Source organism: Pongo abelii, chromosome 19 (genome assembly GCF_028885655.2).
Source record: "Pongo abelii isolate AG06213 chromosome 19, NHGRI_mPonAbe1-v2.0_pri, whole genome shotgun sequence".
Lineage (NCBI taxonomy): Eukaryota > Metazoa > Chordata > Mammalia > Primates > Hominidae > Pongo > Pongo abelii.
This window is the reverse complement of record NC_072004.2, coordinates 95,104,684-95,128,944: the sequence shown is the minus strand read 5'-3', so window position 1 is coordinate 95,128,944 and position 24,261 is coordinate 95,104,684. Positions and strand designations below refer to the sequence as shown.

Sequence of the window (24,261 nt, the reverse complement as noted above, 5' to 3'; positions counted from 1 at the left end):
GCATGCACAGCAACCCTTGGTTCTCCGGGTGGTGGGTGTGATTTTAATTAGTTCGAGCATCATTGCTGTGAACGTCCACGTCTCCTGGTGCACATGGGCAAGACTTCTTCTAGAACATTAGCCAAGAAGGAGAGTTGTCGGGTCTTAGGGAAGCACATTTTCAGCTTCGTGAGATGAGGCTGAACTGTTTCCAAAGTGGCTGCAGCGGTGACAAGTCCACCAATCGTGTCTGATCGATCCTGGACCCACATCCTGGCCAATACCAGATATTACCCCATTTACCCCATTAAAGATGGTTTGAGTATTGGATGCCTATGCAATGGTTTCTCATTGCGGCTTCAATGTCCGTATCTCTGGGTGCTAATGAGGTTGAATACAGATCCACATTTTCATCAGCTACACACATTTCCTCATATGAAATGCCTCTTTTTGGTCTTTTACTTTCCAATTGTCTCGTGTGTTTTTTAACATTGATTTTTATGAGTCCTAAATGCATTCTGAATACAAACTTTATCAGTTATGCTTGCCACAACCATCTCTGGGTTTCTGACTTGTTTTTCCACTTTCTGTTTGTTTTGTATGTGTTTTTTTTTTTTTTTTTTTTTTGAGACAGAGTCTTGCTCTGTCGGTTTACAGGCGTGAGCCACCGTGCCCAGCCTTTTGTTGTTGTTGTTTTTTTTTTTTTTTTTGAGATGGAGTCTCGCTCTGTTGCCCAGGCTGGAGTGTGCAGTGGCATGGTCTTGGCTAACTGCAAGCTCTGCCCCCCGGGGTTCACACCATTCTCCTGCCTCAGCCTCCCGAGCAGCTGGGACTACAGGCACCCGCCACCTCGCCTGGCTAATTTTTTGTATTTTTAGTAGAGACGGGGTTTCACCATGTTCGCCAGGATGGTCTCGATCTCCTGACCCCGTGATCTGCCCGCCTCGGCCTCCCAAAGTGCTGGGATTACAGGCGTGAGCCACCGCGCCCGGCCGTTGTTGTTGTTTTGTATTGCTTTTTGGTTTGAGATGGAGTCATGTTCAGTTGCCCAGGCTGGAGTGCAGCGGCGTGATCTCCACTCACTGCAGCCTCCACCTCCTGGGTTCAGGCGATTCTCCTGCCTCAGCATCCCAAGTAGCTGGAATTACAGGCGCTCACCACCACGCCCAGCTAATTTTTGTATTTTTTTTTCTTTTTTAGTAGAGACAGGGTTTCATCATGTTGGCCAGGCTAGTCTTGAACTCCTGACCTCAGATGATCCACCTGCCTCAGCCTCCTAAAGCGCTAGGATTGCAAGTGTGAGCCACCCCGCCTGGCCTTGAATAAATTTTTAAAAATTTTAAGCAGTTACATTTTCTCAGTTATTTCTTTTATGGCTTGTGTGATTTTTAAAAAAGACCTTCTTATGGACCCGGAGATCATAAATCATTTCTTTGAAAAAATTTTAAACTTGTGGGGGGTATCACATTTTATTTTAGAGTATAGATAACCTGAGTCCAAGCACTGTGTCCTGTGATGCCACCTGCAGCGTGAACTTGGTCACGACCAAGCTCAAATCAGTGCATGGGGCTGCCCTGGCTCTGTTCTGTCCCACAGGTCTCTCTGCCAGTCCAGTGCCGCCTACTGCCGCTGTCTTTAGTGTGTCTTTATAGTGTCTTAGGGGCTGGCAGGGTAGTGCCCTCACCCCCGGGTGCTCTTCGTCAGGGCGTCTCTGCTGTGTCTGGGCCTTCGGTCATCTGTATTGGTCTTTGGGCTCACCCTCTCCGGTTCCACAGTTCCTTTCCGTGCATAGAAATGTGTGTGGCTCACCTGGGGCCAGGAGGCGAGGGTTGGAGGCAACACCGGCTGAGCTCTGCCTCCGGGAGGCAACTGACCCCTGAGGCATCCGGGCAGCCCCAGGGCATCCCCGAGCCCAGAGTCACCGCGCTTTCTGAATGAGCACCTGTTGTCTGGGCACGAGGGCGGAACGGAGTTTCCTTCCTTCTCCTCACTTTCACTCAGCTTTCTACCTCTCTCCTTCCTCCTTCAACCCTCTCTCCTCTTTCTGGTTGGATCTCTGTTTTCACGTTTCAGCAGGTCCTTCCTCTTTCCCTGTCTCCCTCTTTCTCTCTGTGTCTCTCTCCTTCTCTGTGTCTCTCTCCTCCCGACCCCTCTCTTCCTCCCTCCCTTCCTCTCTCTCCCCACTCCTTTCTAACTCACATGTCCTAGGTTCCTGCTTAAAGCAGAATACCGCGTTTAGCCTTAGAGCTGAACTTTGCAAACCCCAGGAATGTTCTCATCCCCTCTCAGGAGCTGCGCATTCCTGGGGCCTGTTGTGTGCCATGGAGGTCCTCAGCTGCAGAGCTTCAGTCAGGGGCTCACATGTCTCCTGTCCAAAGTCAGTCCTGCCAACTGAGCCGGCGGTGCCTGGGAAACCCCAGTCTGTGATTTCCGAAGGAGTCACAATGACTTGGTGAGGGGCTGGCCAGGTGGAAGCCACAGGGTTGGAGGCAATCCTGGTTCTCTGCTTTTCGGCTGTCCCAGAAGCAAGCCCACCTCCCTCTCAGCACAGACGTCGGCAAACAGAAGCCCACCAGCGCCTGCTTCCTGCTGCCAGCAGAGCTCCTGGGTGTGTCCACGAGTGGGTGAGATGAGGCGGCTCCCGGCCCTGCCCTGGAGATGCTGAGTCTCATTCCCGGCCACCAGGGGTCCCGCTGTCTCCCCTCTGAGCAGCTTGTGGGTGGCCATGGCAGGACTCCCCCAGAGGCGGGTGCACCCTTCTGGGCCCAGGCGAGTGGGTGCGGAGGAGCCGCTGGGCTCTGGCCTCTGCCTCTCCCTCCACCCCAAGCAGAGTCACCGGGAAGGGGCTGAAGGATCTCCTTGTTCATGGAGGGTGACCCATTTGTCCTAGTTTGCCTGGGACTTTCCTGATTTGAGCACTGAAAGTCCTGTATCCCAGGTTGTCCCTTGGTCCTGAGCAAACTGGGATGGTGGCCACCTTGGGGTCACATCAGCATGGTGCAATGGAAGCAATGCCTTGTCATTATTCATTAATTCATTCGACAAGTGTTTCTTTGATGCTCAACCTGGGTCAGTAACGCCCTCAGCATCTCACCTGTCTGCTTTAATGTGTCCACACCCAGCGCCCGTCCTGCTTTCAGCTCCCAGAGCCCCCTGCCTGGGGCAGGGTGGGATTCTGATGGACCTGCCATGCCTGCCAGCCCCCAGATGGCCCTGCAGGGGAGAAGTGAAGCCACATTCTCACCAGCACAGGCTCTCAGGGCCCTTCCTGTCCCGGGTCTTAAATAGGACTTTAAAGTTTTGATGATTTATCCCCTATTAGAGAGTGTGGGTCAGTTCCCACGCTAGAAAAGTCTGGCATTGGTGAGCAAGCAGAGGGGACAACAGAGTGGCAACCATAGCAACAGAGCTGGAGGTGTCTCTGCAGAGGCCAGGGCAGGGCAGGGCAGGGCAGAGAACAGCTGGTCCCCTTGTCCCTGCCTTGGGCCTGGATGGGGCCAGCCCGTCAAAGCCTCCCCAGCCTGTGGGAGAAGTGCACTCCCTCGTTGAGCTGTGGGGGTTGGGGTGGGTATGCTGGGGTGAACCTGGCCCTTCTGAATGATAGAAAGCTGGGTGCGCGAGAGATTACAGAATGTGTGTTGAGCATCTACTATGTGACAGGGATCACGCAAAGGGTTGTGCAGGTAAACAGGACCGTGAGAGGCCACAGAACTGTAGGTGTTGGCAACCCAGCATATGCAGCACATTGCTGAGCCTGTGCCGGGGGAGGTCCATAGCATTTTCGAGACTCAGAGGCAGGAGGGGGTCTGGCTGCTCAGGGGGCCCGGCAGTGCAGCCCGGGAAGTGGGTTCAAGCTGCTGCAATTCCTAGCAAGGATTTCCGGGCTTTCTCCCACTGCAGGCAGAATGTACATCCCCTTCCCTATTGACGCTGGGCTCCAGGGCCTGACTGTCGACCAGCGGGATGGCAGCAGACAAGACGCACACAGAGCTCACGTGGCTGGCTTGGTTCCTGAGTTCCCAGTGACAGATGCCTGGAGAAAAGCAGGCGTCAGGCGGCCACTGCTCCTTCAGCCTGGGCTTCAGAATGAACACACGAGGGACGGGCCTGGGCCCAGCGTGATCTGGAGGAAGCGCTCCTGGAATGCAGGTGCAGCAGAGTGGTGGGTGGAGCCCGCTCTAACCAGCAGAGCTCAGACCCGCCTGCAGGCTGGCCAGGCAGGAATAAATACCTTCCCCAGGCGGTGACATGGCGGGAGTTTTTTACCCAGCGTTAACTCTGCTGTCGCTGACTAATACACTGCATCAAGAGGTTGGGGAGCTTTAGAAGTAGATGTGGCAGTTGAGGGGACTCAGGGGAGGGGGAAGGGCATGAGACCTGCAAAGGGGCAGCAGTGAGAGGTGTGGACTGAGTGTGCAGGGTTCAAGGTGGAGGGGGCTCAGGGAGGGGGTGGAGGGCGTTCAAGGTGGAGGGGGCGCTCAGGGAGGGGGTGGAGAGGGTTCAAGCTGGAGGGGTTCAAGGAGTGGGTGGAGGGGATTCAAGGACATGGAGGAGAGATTCCAGGTCACACAGAGGTGACGGAGGTGGACTGGCACTCGAGCCAGGCTGGGGAAGTCCGTGATGGTTTCAGAGGAGACACCCTACCCCAGGGCACAGACCTCTTCCCTTATTACCGACCTTTCACCTGAGCTTGTTCCTAAATTGCCACAGCACCTGGGAAGGAAACACTCCTTCAGAGGCAGCTGCAGGTGCCCCTAGCTCCTCACCAGAACCCTGAGTGCCCACTGGAGAGGCCAGCTCCCGGGTCATGCGCTGAGTCGTTCCAGGCTCCAAGATTTTAACTTGTTCTTGGGTGCCTTGGCCCTGGACTTGCTCTGCATGGTCCCAGCCAAGCGGTCCCCAGAGCCCCTGCCTCCTGGATCCCCAAGCTAAGGAGCTGCTGGGCCCAGAGGCAGCCGCAGGATCAATGCATTGCTCAGAGGAAAGCAGGAGGGACCTGGAACTTGGAAGTGGCCATGTGGGGAGGGGAAGCCAGCAGGGACGTACTTGGATCATGGTCCGGGCAAGTATTTGGGGTCAGTGGGCTGGCCGAGGGTGGGAGGCTGCAGGGGGGCCTGCCTGGGAAAATGGCATTGCTCTGTTAGGAAAAGGCTGGGGTTGGGGAAGGAGGGGAAGCAGCATCTTTTACGAAGGGATCCAACCTGAGCATCATTAATCCAACAAAAGCAACAACCATCACAGTGAAAGGGTTCCAAGCAGACACAGCACACATCCCCATCAACATGTTAATGAGGGCTCATTAACAGCAAGTGAGCCCTGCACAGCCTGGGGAGGCGGCAGCCGCAGGGAGGACCTCTCTGGAACCTTCTGTCTGCCCCTGAGGACTTGAACAAACGCCCATCTGCTGGGACTCCCCTGCCGCCCAGCCTTCTGCTCAGGAGCCCTGCGGGTCCCCGCCTGTTAGGCCTTATTGTTTTGGTGGCTTAGTTTCTGTGGGTGCTGGGGTCTGCACGGCTATCATGCTGGGGGCACCCGTCACCATGTAAAATCCGCAGGAACGTTTGCTGAAGCAGCAGTAAGGAATCGGGACCCCTGTGAGCTGTTTAGAGCAGCCATTCCTGGGGCACGGCAGGGCCTGCAAGCCATGCCTCTTGCCAAGCCATGTCCCTGGGTGAAGGCAACATCTATTTAGAGGGGAAAAAGAAAGAACGCAGTCTTTCTGCCCTTTCCATTTAGATATTAGCTATAAGATGAACTGCACTCAAAGCACAACTAAACAAGAAACCGATGCAGCCGGCACGGGCTGCCTTCTAATGATTATTATTGCTATTAGCGCCACGAAACCTGTAATTGTCACAGGTGCACTCCAGAGGCTTTTGGGCAGCCTGGAAGGTGCTGGCAACAGCCACTCACATGCAGGTCGGCAAAGCGGTGCTGCCGGGAGGCCCGCAGAGCTGGCTTGGTGCTGGCTTCAGGTGAAGGAAGGAATTTTGTCATCCTCCTTGGGGTTGTGCCCCGGCCTTCAAGGCCACTGGGTGAGAGGAGGAGAGGGGTCAGGAGGGCCCTGCCCCAGCTCTGCCAGCCCACGGCAGCCCTCCATGGGGAACTGCAGGAACTGCCCACCGGTGCCTGGCCAGGTGATAGGAGGCGTAAGGGCTGGCCCCACGGTGGCAAGGGCGCTGGTGCCATTTGCTCTCAGACCTTTCTCATGGGCCCAGGCTGAGGCTGGCCTCCTGCTGAGGCTGTGTCTGTTCAGCCTCTCTCCTGCCCTACATGGGTCCCCTCCCTCACTCCACTCCTGGGAACCCTGTCCTTGGAAATCCCACCGAACAAGAATCCCCAGCTTGGGGGCTCCTTCTAGGACGTCCCACTGAAGACACCTGCCGGTACCACTCATAAGGTTTGTGATATGGTTTAGATCTGTTTCCCCACCCAAATCTCATGTCAAATTGTAATCCCCAATATTGGAAGAGGGGCCTGGTGGGAGGTGATCGGTTCATGTGTTGTGGGTATTTCCCCCTTGCTGTTCGCGTGACAGTGAGTGAGTTCTCACGAGACCTGGTTGTTTAAAAGTGTGTAGCGTGTCCCCCTCCTCTCTCTTCCTCCTGCTCCAGCCATGTTGACGTGCCCTCTTTCACTTTGCCTTCTGACACGATTGTAAGTTTCCTGAGGCCTCCCCAGCTGTGCTTCCTATACAACCTGCAGAACTGTGAGCCAATGAAACCCCTTTTCTTTATAAATTACCCAGTCTCAGGTATTTGTTTATAGCAGTGTGAGAATGGAATGATACAGTCAGTCCTTGTAGGCATTTTCAAGTGGCAGCTCTCAGCTCCCCTCTTCCAGGTAGCAGGGCAGATGCTTTCTTAGAGAGAAGGATGGTAACAACAGGAATCACACAGATTAGGGGTGGCGAGGCGCCATGGTGATGCACCCAGACGGCTGCCGTTCATGGCTTGTGCGCCGTCCTCCTGCGCTGGGTTTGCGACTGCCCCCTCCCTCCGAGGATCCAGTGTGGCAGAAGTTTGCTTTCTTTTTCCACCTGAGTGCAGTTTATTTTCATAATAAAAAGATCGAAGTCAATATAATTTTAATAGGTGCTACCAGGAAGATGTATTTAAATTGGTGATACAGATGGACTTCTTTTATGAGGCAAAATTCACATCATGTAACATGTAACCATTTTAAAGTGAACAGTTCAGTGGCTTTCTGTACATTCACGATGTCATTAAACATCACCTCTATCTAGTTCCAAAACTTATCACCCCGAATGGAAACCCCATCATCATTAAGCAGTCACTCCCTCTCCTCTCTCTCTCCATCCCCCGGCAGCCACCCATCTCCTTTCTCTGTGCCTTTGCCTATCTGGACATTTCATACAGTGGAATCATGCGACATGTGGGCTTTTGGGTCTGCTGCATTCTCTCACTTAGTGTGAAAGTTTCAGGTTCGCCCACATTGTAGCATGCATCAGTGCTTCATTCCGCTCCATGGCTGAATGAGACTCTGTTGTGCGGATGGACCTCATTGTGTTTATCCATTTGTTTGGTGATAGACACCCGGGTTGCTGCCGCTGTTTGGCTATTGTGACTAATGCTGCTATGAGCATTTGCATACAGATGATGTGTGAATGCCAGTTCAATTCTTTTTTTTTTTTTTTTTTTTGGGATAGAGTCTCCTTCTATTGCCCAGGCTGGGGTGCAGTGGTACCATCTCAGCTCACTGCAACCTCTGCCTCCCAGCTTTAAGTGATTCGCCTGCCTCAGCCTCCCAGGTGGCTGAGATTACAGGCACACACCACCACGGCCAGCTAATTTTTGTATTTTGAGTAGAGACGGGATTTCACCATGTTGGCCAGGCTAATCTTGAACTCCTGACCTCAGGTGATCCACCCGCCTAGGCCTCCCAAAGTGTTGGGATTACAGGCGTGAGCCACCACGCCCAGCCTCGATTCTTTTAGGTATATACTAGGAGTGCCATTGATGGATCATATGGTAACTCTACGTTTAGCTTTTTGAGGATTTGCCAGACCACTTTCCAAAGCAGCTGCAACATTTTATATCCCCTCCAGCAGTGATGAGGGTTCTGATTTCTCTGTTTCCTCAGCTAGTTTTTAATCATAGCCATGCTAGTGGGTATGCAGTGGTGTCTCATTGTGGCTTTGCTCTGCATTCTCCTGATGACTGAGGGCTCTGAGCACCTCCACGTGCCCGCTGGCCCTCTGTGTGTCTTCCTGGGAGCTGTTGGGTTTGCTCCACTGCTTCTCTTTTCTCAGTGGCTTCTGCTTGCTGCTGACCCCAAGGGCTTTGCTTTGACTCCCCTGGACCCTTAGGTGTCCACCACCACCTGAAGACCTCAGCCCCAACTGATTTAGTTGCATTTTCAGGAGGTGGTGCCTTCTGGCACCATCCACCACCGAGGTTGGCTTGCTCAGGGTCTGATGTTCACTACAATTCCCAGCTTGTCCCGTCGGCAGCCTGCAGTGGGTGCTTGGATAGGGTTTCCCCAGAAGACCTGAGATAAGGATAGGGTGCAAGTAATTTGTTGGGGGATGCAAAACCTGTTAGTGGGGGAGAGGGGCATGGGACGGAGTGGGGAGGGCAGCCTATCCAGGAGGATTATCCGGACAGCCGCTGGAGTGTGGCTCATGTCTTGGGGTTACCCCACCAGGAGGCAAAGGAGCTGGGTGTTTCCATACCAGCCCTGCCAGCCTCTGAGGGCTGCTCCCTTGGGGTGTGAACACCCTGGTGCTTCCAGCCTGCTGCCTGGGATGTGAGGTGGGGAGGATGGGGACAAAGTGGCTCTAAAAGCCAGAGAAAGCCCTCAGACAAAGAAGCACAGGTGCTGGCATTCAGAAGGCATCGTAAGGGTGAGGGGATGGGACAGGCAGGCACAGCGTCTGCTGCTCAGGGAAGCAGGTGCCAAAGACAGCGATGTGGGCGGAGCCACAGAAGAGATGTGTTCTCGCGCCTATGCTGTGAGCTTCGGGACCTGAGTCCAGTGTGAGTCACTGCTGCCTCAGCCCTGCCCACTGGTGTCCAGGGGACCTTCTGCCTGAGCCCTGTCCAGTCCATGAGCCCAGAAAAGTCAGGTTTGGCTTGTACTAGGGTCTCAAATTCCTTCTGCAGCCCTAAGTCTCATGGGGTGAGATGTCATGGCTGGGTCAAAGCTGACCCAAGAGGCATTGGCCATGCCTCTGTGGCCAAGCTTGTGGATGAGGAAGCCACACTGTCTGCTGTGGAATCCTCCTGCCAGGAGGCCGGGCCCATACTTTGACTTCTGTGCAGCCTGGGGACCCCAGGGGAAACGTCTCCCTAGTGGGGTTCAGATGTTAACATATTGATGAGCTGAGCTTGGAGGGGGCTGGAAGGCAGCTTGCAAGAAGGGCAGTGGGACCCCTGAAATAACATTCTTAGCAAGTGGGGGACGTGGGATGCTGGTTAGAGCCACAACAGTGCTTGAGTGTGGCTGGATCAGTGCTTCTGGGGACTGCATGAGGTTCCACTTGAACGCACATGACCAAGCCCTGTCCTGGAGTGCCCTGGGCTCCAAGGTAGCACTTGAGTAAAACAAAAAATTCTGCATCACTAGAGGCCCATGCTCCACTGCTGGGGACTCTTGGAAAGTGTGGTGTACAAGGGACAGGGAGGCAGACACCTGCCCTTCCCCTATAGAAGCCAGAGGGGCCCTGCTGCATGCCCCCCTGTCAGGGACCCTTCTCTTATACCTGAGGGGATTAGATACGGCCAAGGTCATCGCTAGAGTCTCCTGGAGTCACCTCATTGCTGTCCGTCTCTGAATCTGTTCCCCCAGATTTCTCCTTGATTTTTAGGAGCTTCACACTATTCTTCTGATGAAAGCACCTTTTATTTTTGGGTTCAGGTCTTCCCTCAGCCACTTGAATGACGTTGGGTGTATGGCATGGTCTCTCTTCTTCAGTTTTGCTATCTTGTGTCTGGGTGTGGGTTTCTTTTGGTTTGTCCTTCTTGGGGTTTGTTTGGTTTCTTGAAAACATTGCTTGATGTCTTTCATAAGTTATAGGAAATTCTCAGTGGTTGCTTCTTCAATTTTGCTTTTGCCCATGGGCTCTCTCCCTCCTGGAATTCCGCTTCATGCCAGCCCTTCTCACTGTGTCTGTGGGTCTCCTGTTCCTCTTCTGTTTTGTTGTTTTTTTCCTTCTTTTCTGCCCTTTGGATTCTCCAGGTTTCACTCTGTTTATTTTCTGCAGACCTACTTTCCAGTTTACTAATTCTCTCTTCAGTTATGTCTAATTGCTTTAAAACTTACCCCTGGAGTCCTCTATTTCAGTTAGTACATTTTTCAGTTCTGAAATTTTTATTTATATGTTCTTTTTCAAGTCTATACATTTTTAAAGTAATTCCAACATCTGTAGCTCCTGCAGGTCTGCTGATGCTGCTGACAGATTAGGCACCAGCCATTCTACCTGTTGTCTTCCCCAACCCATTCCCACCAACCACAATCACTCCTTGTGCTTCCTCTAGAAGCATTTTCCAACTTCTCTCTGTAGAACAGTGGAGAAGTCCCAGTTACAGGTGTCACTCATCCCTCCCTGTGTGTTTTTCCCAGGACTGCGAGCAGAGCCCACTACCACTTGGCTGGCAGTAGAGTCTGGTTTGACTGTGAGCTCCATGAGGGCTCCAAGGTGTGGATTGAGGGAGGACTGGAATCAGGCCCAGACAGCCCCATGGCTCCTCTGTCTCTTGGCCTCACTGAAAGGTTGGTCTTTTGGTAGCACCCCAGGAATACCTGGGAGTTGGGACATTTTGGGAGCAAGGTGAAGCCTAATTTCTCTTCCCCCTTCCTATCCTTCTCAGATCCTTTCTGTCCAAACCTCTCCTCTTAGGGGGACTGAGTGGAAATACCAGCCACCCAGTGTGCTGGGCCAGAGCTACAGAGCTACATGGGGTTTCTCTCTTCCAACTCCACCCTATCCCACCTACAGGTCCTGTTTGCTCTTCCTCTCAAACATTTCCAGAGCCCAAGCCCTACTTACTGTTTCCCTGCAGCAATTGTGGTCTGCATCCCTCCATCCTTTCCACCTGGTGCTGGGTAAAGGGTGAAACCTCTGAAGTGCTGGCCCTGCCCCACAGCTTGGCTCCCAAACAGCAGAGGCAGTGGCTGGGCTGCAGCTGCTCCAACCCTAATCCTCCTCCAATCCTGATCCTCTTCCAGCACAGCCTGCTCCCAAGGAGATGTGGGTGTTTGGCTCTGTGAACGAGGGCCTGGCTTCTGCAGGATGCCCATACCACCATGCTCAGAGGCAGCAAGGACAGCCACGGCCCCAGCCCATCCCTGTGGGCTCCAGCCCATACCTGGGTTCCTCACTCTCGCCCACCTCCCACACTCCACCTGACATCACTGTCCCTTTCCCACAGTCTCCCTTGTGGACGTCAAGCTCCTCACAGAGATGGCTTAACCAGCTCCTCAATTGTGGTGCGACATCAAATCTCTGTAGAAAAATCCCTTCATATGTGTGCCTGTGTATGGTACATACATGTATGTGTGCACATGTACATGTATGAATATGTATATATGCAATTATATCTCCACATAATATGTACACATGTGTCTTCACACCTATATGTGCATTTGTGGATGTGTATATGCATGTGTACATGTATATGTATGTGCATACATATGTGTGTATATGTAAAAGTATGCATATATCTATGTGTAGAGATATGCATGTGTGTTCATTCATGTTTGTATAAACACATATGCACCTATGTACATTTATGTGTATGTGTCCATCTATGTGTGCCTGTGTACATGCATATGCATGCATCTATCGGTGTGTGTGTTTATGTGCGTGTGTGTATATGTGTGCAAGTACATATATGTGTGAGTTTCTACGTACTTGTAGATATATGTGTACCTGTATATGTGCTGATACACCTATGTATTTGCATGTGTATAGGTACATGTGTGTCTGTGTGTTTATGTGTACATCTAGGCATGCACTGCATGTAGGTGTATGTGTGCATCCATGTGTGTCTGTGCATTTGCATATGCATGTGGGCATCTAGGCCTGTGTATGCATGTGTGCAGGTGCACACGCACAGTCTCCTGGGGGCTCTGCTTCACTCACAAATACTGGTGGCTGTGCCTCCCTGTCATTTAGGTCCCAATTCCAGTGTCCTCCGCTTAGGCCTCCCAACAACCTAAAGATGCCCAGCAGCCCTGCGGTGGCCAGTCACTTCCACCAGAAGTGACTTCTCTTCTCTGCAGAGCCCACACAGGCACCTACAATGACATCATTGTTTTGTTTGTGTGCTCTGCGTGTCTCCCACCAGTGGTACCGTGGCCCCACGACTCAGCAGGGCCTGGTGCTGGGAGGGGCCTGAGGCTGGCCCAGTGGGCATCTCTACTTGCCAGGGGAGATGTGTGGAGCCTTTGAGTGGTGGAGCAGCGGCTCTGGGGGCTGACCTGCCTCTTACTCGAGTCCATAGTCCCCAGACCTATGCAGTGTCAGCCTGTCTGTGCTCCTCCATGACTCAGGGCCATGCCTCTCCCCTCCATGGAGGACGCATGCGGCCTGTCAGCATCCTCTGAAATGGCTCCCCGGAGGCCACTGAGAAAGAAGCAATTTCCAGGCCCCCAGTGAGGCTGGCACAGCTGTCTCGCCCAGAAAGCATGGCCATTTGTGTCTGCTTCATTCCCAAGGGGCCTCACATTGGGAACATGGCTCTGAGCCTGGCTGGAGGAGGGAGCCGCGGGTGTGGGCTGGGCTACTGTCCCACACCAAGCCCCCTGCAGCACCCATGGACACCCTGCTCTGCTCCCTCCTGGTGGGTTGAGAAGGCAGGTAAACACCGTGGGGGCAGCTGGAGCCTGCAGTTGGGGAGTTGGAGAGAGAAATACCTTTTCTTCCCTCCCTTCCCTGCGAGGAGGACCTCCTGGAGCCAACTGCTCCGACTCCTGAAATAAACTAGCATTCAGAGGGTCTGGCGGCTGAGATGTTGCTCTTCTGCACAGGGAAGGAATACAGAAGCACCCGTGGAAGATTACTTTGTAGAAAAGCATGAAAGCTCTGGGAAAGGGCCTTGACGCTCCCGCTGCTAATAAATTTCAGCCGGTGCAGCAAGATAATAATGGGATGAGTGTGTGTGCGCGTGCGCACGTGCGTCTTCTGGAGTTTCAGGGACTGAAGTGGCTCCTGCTGGGCTGGGGTGGGTGTGAGTCTTTGGCAGGCCGGGTGCTGGGCAGCTGGGGCCAGGCACGTGCCTGGCTGGGCTGCCCTGGATGACTCCTCAGCTGCCCGGTCCTCTCTGGGTTCACAGCTCCAGTTTTAGTCTTCATCACCATTAATTTGTGTCTCAGGAACCTCCCAGGGATTTTCAACTTGCAGAGATGGCTGGCGGTGGCAGGCGCCAACTGCCACCTTCACCCTGCAGGTGAAGGAGGCTGCTTCATTTTGAGGCTGTGTTGAACCTCAGATTGCAGCTGAGAGTGGCCTTTCCTCCCCCCATGAAGAGACTGAGATTCCTAAGTGCATTCTGGAAGGGACAGCTGCCTCCTTATCCTTCAAATGCACGCCAGCCAGGAGGAGCCTGCTTTCCCTGGGGCTTCTGCTGGGCAGGACCTGCAACAAGGGGCTTTGCCACCCACCCTGTCTCCCCGTTGGTGACCTAACCCCATTGATTTCCCCCAATCTGCATCTGATGAGATGTGCACAGCGGTCAATACTCCAGCAGTCCTGCCAGTGAATGCAGAGGGAAGTGGGAGGGTGGAGCCTGAACCCCCAGCCAGGATGACCAGCACGTGGGCAGGCCTTGCCAGCTCATAGGAAAGCTCACCCCTGTGGCTGGAGGCAGCACCCCAAACTCAGGACAGTGATGAGCAAGGGGCAGCCCCAGCGCAGGTTGTAGGAACCCAGTGGACTTGGCTGGATGTGTCAATAATTCACATGGGCAGAGAAGTCACCTGCAGTCCCCACAGCTTCTCCCCAGGAGCCCAGTGGCCACTGTGACCCAAGTTTCTCTGGTCACCCTGAGTGTACTGGTCGTGAGGATGGGGACAATGTTTGAATTCCCTCCTGGGGACTTACCAGATGAGCAAGTAGCTGCCACCGTCTTCCTCTGAGGGCACAGGCTGGCCCCATCTCACCTCTTGTCCGGGGTCTCTGGCAGCTGCCCACTGGAAGGCTCCTGGACACCTGGCTTCCGTCCTCAGTCCCCTGGTGCCCTGGACCCTCCTCACCACTCAGCCTTGCTGCTGCACTGAGTCACACAGTTTGTAGCCTCAGTGCCTCCAGCTCAGTCCTCGCAGCCAATAAATGTTTGTTGAATAACTGAGTGAATTTCTGGCTGGCAGGGCCCCTACATGGCTTCCCCATCCCCATGTGCATCTTGTCACTGTTTGATCTTCTTCACCCCAGGCAGTGTTGGCCCAGGACCTCTGTATGGGACATGGGCCTGGTTCTTTCCTCTGTTTGAAATCCTGCACATGCCTCAGAACCCTATTCAAATGTCACCTCCTCCAGGAAGCCTTCTGTGTGCCTCTAACTAAAGGTGATCCTTCCCTTCCTGGGCTCCTGGAACTTGGTGCTGTTTCGTAGCCTTTCCAGTGGCCAGAAGCTTTTCCCTGGAGCCTGGGCCTGTCCATTGATTTCTTCATCTGTCACCCTGCCTGGAGGGCAGGTGGGCAGGTCATAAGCATTCATTGCAACTATTAAAGGAAAGCATGAGTGGGGTGATCTTGTGCTCCCTGATGGTTAAGCAGGACCCAGCTCCATCTTAGACTCCCAGGGACCCGCCAGCAGCCCGGGGTCCTGAGAAGCGCACATGCATCCAACCAGGTAGCGTGTTCTCAGCTTCCCCATTCCCTCCTTAGGCCCACCCAACTGGGATTCTGAGACCTGATCCACCCCCATCCTGCAAGGTCAAGAATGAGGACCAGTTTTCCTGGGGTCCCCTCCAGCTGGGAAGAAGCTGTCTCCAATATGCTATCTGCCTGGAAAGTGCCCCCGTGCTGAGCCCAGGTAAGCCAGGGTGCTGTCATCCCACACATCTGGAAATGAGCTTCCTGAGGCATGGGGGCCTGGGCCAAAGGAGGACCAGTGGCCTGTGGGCTGGCCGGATGATGGCATGCCCTCAAAATGGCAGCAGCTGGCTCAGTGACAGAGCAGGAGCAAGAGCAGCTTGGTGGGGGGAAGGGAGAATCTGTCTCGGGGCATTTGCCAAGTCAGCAGAAAGAGTGTTTGGGATCAGAGGGGAGGAGGTGGAGGGGAGCGAGTCTCCAGGCTGGCGTGTGTGCGTTGGACAGCACAGCTGCAGTTGGCTGGGGCTCGCTGCTGCTCCTCTCACTCAGGTGCTCCTCCCACTCAGGTGCCCCTCCCTGCTCAGGTGCTCCTTCCTGCTTAGGTGCTCTTCCCAATCAGGCTGATCCACCCTCTCAGGTGTTCCCCCTGCTTAGCTGTTCCTCCCACTCAGGTGCTCCTTGCTGCTGAGGCTGTTCCTCCCTGCTCAGGTGCTCCTTCCCTCTCAGGCTGTGGGGAGAGAATTCAGAGACATTACAGTTGTCCCTCTCTAAGCGTGACAGCTGCTGCCTTTTCTTTCTTGCTAAGTAGGAATAATGGGCAATTGTCCCTTGTGGCCTCATCAAGGGGTCTTTTTTTTGAGGGAAAGATGGATTTTGAAATTCCCTCTATTTCTGTCCCAGGTGGCAGGTGACCATTTACAAGAACACTGCTGTGTTGATGTTTTGAAGCTAACTCTCAAATCTGACCTGATCTGTCTGTCTCCTTTCCTTTGGGTACCCACTGCTGGTCTGTGCCTGCTGCATGCCTTTCAGAAGCAGGGGCACTGGCAGGACCGTAGGGGCCATCTCTCCATGGTCTCCTGGCCTCCAGCCTTGTCCCCCACATCATGCCCCTCACTGCACTAGGCTGGCGTGTTTAGCATGGGAACCCGCTCGTGCCTCTCCCCTGTTGTAACCAGCTGCCAGTGCTCCTGGTTGCCCAGGACCATCTCTACGCTGCCAGGCACAGCTGGCAGGTGCCAGGCCTGTGAGCCAGGTCTGATTCTGCAACGCCCCCGAGTGCTGGCCCTGAGTGTGCCTCCTTCCGCCTCTGTGCCTCTGCTCGCGCTGTGCCCTCTGCCTGGACTGCCCTCTCTTCTTCTCTGCCCCTGGCCCATGGTGCGTATCTTCTAAGACCAAGCTGAGGACTCACCTTACCCAAGAAGCATTTCCTGAGCTTCTGGTTGTGCCAAGTGTCCGGGGGCCTTGTCTTCCCACCCATGGCCCATCTGTCTTCATTTATCTCGTCAGCATCCTGAGGCCAAAGGCTGTTTTATTCCTCTGTGTACCACGAGCTCCTGGCACATATCTGCTCTCCACAGAGGCTTGCTGCACTGACCCAGGGAGGCTGAGCGGAGCCGTTCTCCAGCAGTGAGAGTGTGCGGCTGCGTCCCATGTTAGAGTGGTCTGTGAGGAGCAGGCGTGGGAATGGCCCACACCATGAGGCCTCCTTCCGAAACGGATGCCTTGACCCAATTCACCAGGCCAGAGGTCACCCTGGGGCTTGGGCAGGAGGTGTATCAGTCAGTCCTGTTAACTGCTGTGACAAGCAGTCCCCACCTCCTGCAACATAGCACACCACACGCACGCTTGCTCTCTTCTCACAGTGTCCTTTACAAGAGAGGCTTAGCCGTTCCTCCTCCTGTGACAGTGTCCTCTCCAGGATGGGGATGTGGACCCTCATCCTGGAAGAGACACCACACCTTTGCAATTCCACTCCTTTGGCTAGAACCAGACATGTAGCTCCATCCTCATGCAGTGGGGTTGGAGTGTGATATGGTTTGGCTGTGTCCCCACCCAAATCCCATCTTGAATTGTAGCTCCCATAATTCCCATGTGTTGTGGGAGGGACCTGGTGGGAGATAATTGAATCATGGGGGTGGTTCCCCCATACTGTTCTCATGGTAGAGAGTAAGTCTGATGAGATCCGATGGTTTTATGAGGGGAAACCTCTTTTGCTTGACTCTCATTCTTTCTCTCTCTCTTTTTTTTTTGAGATGGAGTTTTGCTCTTGTTGCCCAGGCTGGAGTACAATGGTATGATCTCACTGCAATCTCTGCCTCCTGGGTTCAAGTGATTCTCCTGCCTCAGCCTCCTGAGTAGCTGGGATTACAGGCGTCCGCCACCACACCCGGCTAATTTTTTGTATTTTTAGTAGAGACGGGCTTTCACCATGTTGACCAGGCTGGTCTCGAACTCCCAACCTCAGGTGATTTACCCGTCTCAGCCTCCCAAAGTGCTGGGATTACAGGCGTGAGCCACCACACCCAGCCTCATTCTCTCTTTTCTGCCACCATGTAAAACGTGTTTGTCACCCTCCACCGTGATTGTGATGCCTCCCCAGCTACGTGGAACTTTGAGTCTATTAAACTTATTTTTCTTTATAAAGTACCCAGCCTCGGCTATGTCTTTATCAGCAGCATGAAAACGGACTAATATGGGTGGGGAGTGCAGTTCCCCCTGGTTACCCACCTTGGGGGCCAGGGAGCCTCATGTCTTTTGGGGCCAGCTTGTTGTCCCTGCCACAGGGGTTTGGGACCAGCTATGTGGCCTTGTGCACATTACCCGCTAGCTCTGTGCCCCAAATTTCCTGACCTTTAAATGGACACGATACACGTCCTGTGGAGATTAACACGCTCTCATCAGTAAAGAGCCTCTCATGGCCAGGCACCTGTTACCTGTTCAGCCTTTGGTAGTTACTCTGAGTCTACAGTGATGAGAGCTCCTGGGGATGTAATTTGGATAAAGCAGCAGCAATGGCCCCCTGCACTACTGACCCTCCAGTCCCTTGTCCTGGAGAAAGCTTCCTTTTACTACTATTTATTTTTTCTTTTTCTTTTTTTTTTTTTTGAGATGGAGTCTTGCTCTGTCACCCAGGCTGGAGTGTAGTGGCACAATCTCAGCTCACTGCAACCTCCGCCTCCTGGATTCAAGTGATTCTCCTGCCTCAGCCTCCTGAGTAGCTGGGATTAAAGGTGTGTACCACCACAACTGGCTGATTTTTATTTTATTATTATTATTATTATTATTATTATTTTTAGTAGAGACGGGGTTTTGCCATGTTGGCCAGGCTGGTCTCGAACTCTTGACCTCAGGTGATCTACTCGTCTTGGCCTTCCAAAGTGCTGGGATTATAGGCATGAGCCACTGCGCCCGGCCCTTTTCCTACCATTTCCGAAGTCTGGGGCTGGCAGCCAGAGCCTTCACGTGAGCCACTGTTGGCCTCGCGCACACACTTGGCGCGGATCCTGTGGGGCTGTGGAGCAGCCGCTTTTTATGCCCATGCAATTGTGCAGAGTCCTCAAATAACACATCCCAAAGCCTGTCAGAGCCAGAGGCACAAGGCTCCACTTATACTTAGGCAAAGAGAGGCCAGGGGTCTTGCCCAAGTTACTGGCAAAGCCGCAGCTCAGACCCCAGCGTCGGTTTCCAGGCCCCTCCTCTCTCCTCCGCTCCTCTCCAGGCCCCTCCCAGGTAAGGAGATTTCCTGCAGCTCTGGCCCCATCTCGGTGAGATGATAAAAGTTTGTGTAGAATGTGTCCCGTGTGCTCTTCTGGCAAAAGCTATTGGAAAATGACAAATAAGAGAGATAAAAAGGGGATATAAAAGGGACATAAAAATTCTGATAGAGTCTTTAGAGCTCAGGAGAAATCTTGCTTCTCCTTGTCGGTTTAAAGAGAGTGAAGCAGAGATTTGGTGGGCGGGTGGGGGGCTTGCACAAGGCCCTGTTTAACCTGATGTTTGTTCACCTGAAGACTCAAATATCCGAATCTGAATGCCGGATCAAGGAGTGCCAGGATTTCCCAGCCAAAAGATGGAAGCAGCCCCAGTGTCCACAGACAGATGAATGATTAAACAAACTATGATCTTTCAAGAAAACAATAGAATTCAGCCTTAAAAATGGAAGGAAATTCTGACACATGCTCTAACGTGGATGAACCCTGAGGACATTATGCTAAGTGAAATAAGCCAGTCACAAAAGGACAAATCCTGTGTGATTCCTCTTATAGAAGGTCCCTCCTTGTGGACAGAGGAGAACAGTGGTCTCCAGGGACTGGGGGAAGGAGGGAGTGAGAGGTGTCATCTAATGGGGACAGAGTTTTAGTTTGGGAAGATGGAAGAGTTCTACGGACAGGTGGTGGCTACACAACAATGGCCAGGTAATGCCACTGAACCGTGCACTTACAAATGGTGAGAATAGGCCGGGCGCGGTGGCTCACGCCTATAATCCCAGCACTTTGGGAGGCCGAGGCGGGCGGATCACCTGAGGTCAGGAGTTCGAGACCAGCCTGGCCAACAAGGTGAAACCCCGTCTCTACTAAAAATACAAAAAATTAGCTGGGCGTGGTGGCGGGCACCTGTAGTCCCAGATACTCTGGAGCCTGAGGCGGAGAATGGCGTGAACCCCGGGGGGCGGAGCCTGCAGTGAGCCGAGATAGCGCCACTGCACTCCAGCCTGGGCGACAGAGCGAGACTCCGTCTCAAAAAAAAAAAACAAAAACAAAAGCAAACATTAGCCAGGCATGGTGGCACATGCCTGTAATCCCAGCTACTCGGGAGGTTGAGGCAGGAGAATTGCTTGAATCTGGAAGGCGGAGGTTGCAGTGAGCTGAGATTGCACCACTGCACTCTAGCCTGGGCAACAGAGTGAGGCTCCATCTCAAAAAAAAAAAATGTGAATTTAACGTTGTGTGTGTTTTACCACGCTTAAAAAAAGCAGAGTATTCCCAACCATTCTGTGTCTTTCCCATCCCTTCTCCCACCCGAGCAGAGGTGTTTCCAGTAGTGCAGGAACCCCAACGACAAACACGGAGGCTTCTTGGGGCTGGTGAGGCCTGCTCGTCCGGACCTGCCTTCCTTGGTAGTCAGCGTCTTTCCGTCCACCCCGGTCCTTTCTGGATTTCAAGTTTCACGCCTCGGTTCTCTCCCAAGCTTTACACTCAACATGAAGATTGGGCTTCAAGGGAATTTTGTATTGTTCTACGTAAATTCAAACTTACAAAAGATCCTTGGGGGATTGATTGGCCAATATTATCACATCACCTCACCCCTGCCCCAAGATTTACTGCATTATTAACTTCTAGTGGGATAACTTCCAATGCAATTTAATATGAACTGTGTCCATGCACAGCAACTCAACTTTCCTTGTTGGCTGAGGGTCAGGGGGGCCAAATACATCCTTGATTGACAGCAAGTTACACACAAGTAGTATTCTGTCTGCAGATAAAACTAGAGCTGTGTCAATATTTTGGGAGGTCTGGGCAAAGTGGCAAAGAATGAAGAACAGGTATATGGGGGCACAGGGTGTTTGCAGAATCTTCTCTGGGGGAAACACCCCGTGATGTTTGCATCTCAGAAGTCCTTGGCAAGGTCAGACTCCCCTACAAAGGACTTGGGAGGAGAACAGCCTGATTCCAGGATGACTTCATTGTGGAAACAGAAACGAATTCTTCTATAAGTGGGAAGAAGCTCTTTAGCTGCATTAAGAGTCTGAAATCTGATGAAAAGGCGAATAGATTCATTCTTCCTGGCATCAGTCACCTGGGACTTCATCAGACTCAAACCGATTAGGAAAATTCACATTGAAAGCATCATTTATAATGGACCCAAATCATAGGAAACATTTGGCTTGGAGGAAGGTAGAAATAGCATTTTTACCTAAGCCATAATCTTTCACCATCTCCCCTTCTTCCTTTGCGGTGTTGACAGCCATGTCTCCTCCCCAAGACTAATCATTAGACTAATTAGTGGCTAATCAATGTTTAATTAAAACCTAGCCATTAATTATAGGAAATGCCAGGGTAACTAGGGAATAAAACGTGGTTGCAGGAGGGATCAGATTTCCTTAAATTTGGCTGATGACTTAAACAGCGACGTTTCCTTCCTGTGTTTGTCATTCCTTGTTTGTACTTTGGTGTGGGAGGGTCTGGAGGTCTGGAGAGGGGAGAAGTGAGACAGTGAACAGCCGGCTGGATTGCTCTCAGATTTCAGCTTCAGGCCTGTTACCTGGTTTCCTCAGCCACTTCACAGACGCCTTCCCCACGGTTCTGCCGTTTCTCTTCCCATGCCACAAATTTAATCTGTTTTTCCTCTACAAATTCTTTATTGGGTTTCTACATAATTGCATTTAGACTAACACCCAGACTTGTTACCATGAACTTCAAGGTTCTGGATTGATGGTTCTTAACCCCGACCGCGTGTTAGTATCACCAACAGACAGTAAAAAGATTCTAATACAAGGACAGACAAATAGACTAATGAAGACAGCAGAGAGCCCAGGCACGGAACCAGCACATGAGGGTGTATATGACTGGCACATGACAAAGGTGGTCCCGTTAAGGAGGGCATGGCAGATCTTTGCAACCTATGGGTCCAGCAACCTATGGTGCTGGATCCATCAAATAGCCACCTTAGAATAAACAGGAAGCGGCCGGGCACGGTGGCTCACGCCTGTAATCCCAGCACTTTGGGAGGCTGAGGCGGGCGGATCACGAGGTCAGGAGATCGAGACTATCCTGGCTAACATGGTGAAACCCTGTCTCTACTAGGAATATAAAAAATTAGCCGGGCGTGGTGGCGGGCGCCTGTAGTCCCAGCTACTCGGGAGGCTGAGGCAGGAGCATGGTGTGAACCCAGGAGGCAGAGCTTGCAGTGAGCAGAGATCGCACCACTGCTCTCCAGCCTGGGCAACAGAGTGAGACTCCGTCTCAAAAAAAAAAAAAAAAAAAGAATAAACAGGAAGCTTGATCCCTGCCTCACACTGTACCAAAAAGAAATCTGTCTTCTAGAAGATAACACAGAAGATGTAGAATCTCTTCATAATTCAAAGAATATTAACCACAAGGGGAAATATTAACAAATCAGATTATACTAAGAATAAGAGCAATGGGCACAATCAAAGGGTACAATTAAAAGAGCGAAAAGGCAAGGACCAAGTGGAAGAAGATATTGGCAACATATGTCACCAAAAAAGCGCTCACAGAAAAATGGGAAAAAGGCTTGAACAAGCACTTCACCAAGTGCTTTACTAGTCATCAGGTCGAACCAGATACTGCCATCTAGGCACTGGAATGGCTACAGTGAATAGGTTGCCAGTCCTAAGGGTTGCTAGAAATATAGAATGATTGGGGCATCCCTATATCGCTGGTAGAAATGTAAATGGGAACAATCACTTTGGAAAACTATTTAGCAGAATCTACTAAAGGTGAACATACACCTGCCCCAGAACCCAGCTACTCTATCCGTAGATATCGCCTGCCGGAAATGCATGCCCAGATGCACTGAAATGTGTGCATGAGTGTGACCACAGCAGCACTGTTTTTCACAACTTCAAGCTTGAAGTAACCCAGGCCAAGCAACACAGTAGTGTGGCCAAATAAATTGTGAAATCATACAATTATGATTCTAAACAGAACTATACTCTATGAACACTAAACACTAAACAGCACATCTATACTCTATGAACCTCACCAAATAATGTAGAATCAAAGAATCCAGGCATTCCACTCATGTGAAGTTCAGAAATGGGCAAGATGGAAATCTTTTTTTTAACCTTTTTTTAAAAAAAATCTTCAACTTTTATTTTAAGTTCATGGGTACATGTGCAGGATGTGTAGGTTTGTTACACAGGTAGATGTGTGCTGTGGTAGTTTGCTGCACGGCTCGTCCCATCACCTAAGTATTAAGCCCAGAATCCATTAGCTATTTTTCCTGATGCTCTCCCTCCCCCTGCCCAACAGGCCTCAGTGTGTGTTATTCCCCCAACCATGTGTCCATGTGTTCTCATCATTCAGCTCCTACTTATAAGAACATGCTGTGTTTGGTTTTCTGTTCCTGTGTTAGTTTCCTAAGGATAACGGCTTCCAGCTCCATCCACATCCCAGCAAAGGACATGTTCTCATTCCTTTTTATGGCTGCATAATATTCCATGGTATATATGTATCATGTTTTCTTTATCCAATCTATGATTGTTGGGCATTTGGGTTGATGCCATGTCTTTGCAATTGTGAATAGTACTGCAGTGGGCATACATGTGCATGTATCTTTATAATAGAATGATTTATATTCCTTTGGGTATATACTCAGTAATTGGATTGCTGCGTCAACTGGTATTTCTGCCTCTAGATCTTTGAGGAATCACCACATTGTCTTCCACAATGGTTGAACTTATTTACACTCTCACCAACAGGCTAAAAACATTCCTTTTCCTCCACAACCTCGCCAGCATCTGTTGTTTCTTGACTTTAATAATCGCCATTCTGACTGGTGTGAGAAGATGTCTTGTTGTGGTTTTGATTTGCATTTCTCTAATGTTCAGTGATGTTGAGCTTTTCTTCATATGCTTCTTGGCCACATGTATGTCTTCTTTTGAGATGTGTCTATTCATATCCTTTGCCTACTTTTTAATGGGGTTGATTTTTTCTTGTAAATGTGTTTAAGTTCCTTATAGAATCTGGCTATCAGACCTTTGTCAGATGGACAGATAGCAAATTTTTCTCCCATTCTGTAGGTTGTGTGTTCACTCTGATGATAGTTTCTTTTGCTGTGCAGAGCTCTTTAATTAGATCCCATTTGTCAATTTTTGCTTGTGTTGCGATTGCTTTTGGCGTTTTTGTCATGAAATCTTTGCCCCTGCCTATATCCTGAATGGTATTGCCTAGATATTTGATTTTTGATTTTTTTTTTTTTAGATGAAATCTCATTCTGTCACCCAGGCTGGAATGCAGTGGTGTTATCTTGGCTTACTGCAACCTCCACCTTCCAGGGTCAAGTGATTCTCCTGCCTCAGCCTCCTGAGTAGCTGGGATTACAGGCACCTGCCACCATGCCCTGTTCATTTTTATATTTTTAGTAGAGATGGGGTTTCACCATGTTGGCCAGGCTGGTCTTGAACTCCTGACCTCACATGATCCACCCGCCTCAGCCTCCCAAGTGCTGGGATTACAGGCTTGAGCCACTGTACTCAGCGTAGATTTTGATGGAAATCTTGATAGTGGTTCCCTTTAGGGAGGAGAAAGGTGGGAGGCTGGGGGGAAGAGGAGGGAAGAGGGGCCCTCCGGGGATCTGTGTATTCTATTTCTCCATCTCAGTGGTGGTTGCCTGGATTGTCCACTCTGACTATTCATTGAGCCTATACTAATGATTTGTGTACTTTTGAGCATATGTATTATTTTCTGAAAGAAAGCAGTAACAAATATAAAGTTTGATCCCAGGCCAGAATCACTGGATCAGTCTCTGGGGAGTTGA

The 24,261-nt window shown here is 51.6% G+C and overlaps 1 long non-coding RNA gene across 4 annotated transcripts in view; it reads left to right on the top strand.

Annotated features, from left to right (window-relative positions):
- The window catches only part of LOC129051134 (uncharacterized), a 128,264-nt gene that overhangs the window by 88,528 nt on the left and 15,475 nt on the right, over positions 1-24,261 (top strand). Inside the window, exons 5-8 of one of the 4 annotated variants that reach the window (XR_010138026.1) lie at positions 3,880-4,128; positions 10,564-10,713; positions 14,830-14,977; positions 16,267-17,393. This is a non-coding gene — a long non-coding RNA (uncharacterized LOC129051134). Of the gene's footprint in view, positions 1-3,879; positions 4,129-10,563; positions 10,714-14,829; positions 14,978-16,266; positions 17,394-24,261 lie in introns of those variants that run through there. The other 3 variants (XR_010138023.1, XR_010138025.1, XR_010138024.1) reach the window with 3 other exon arrangements.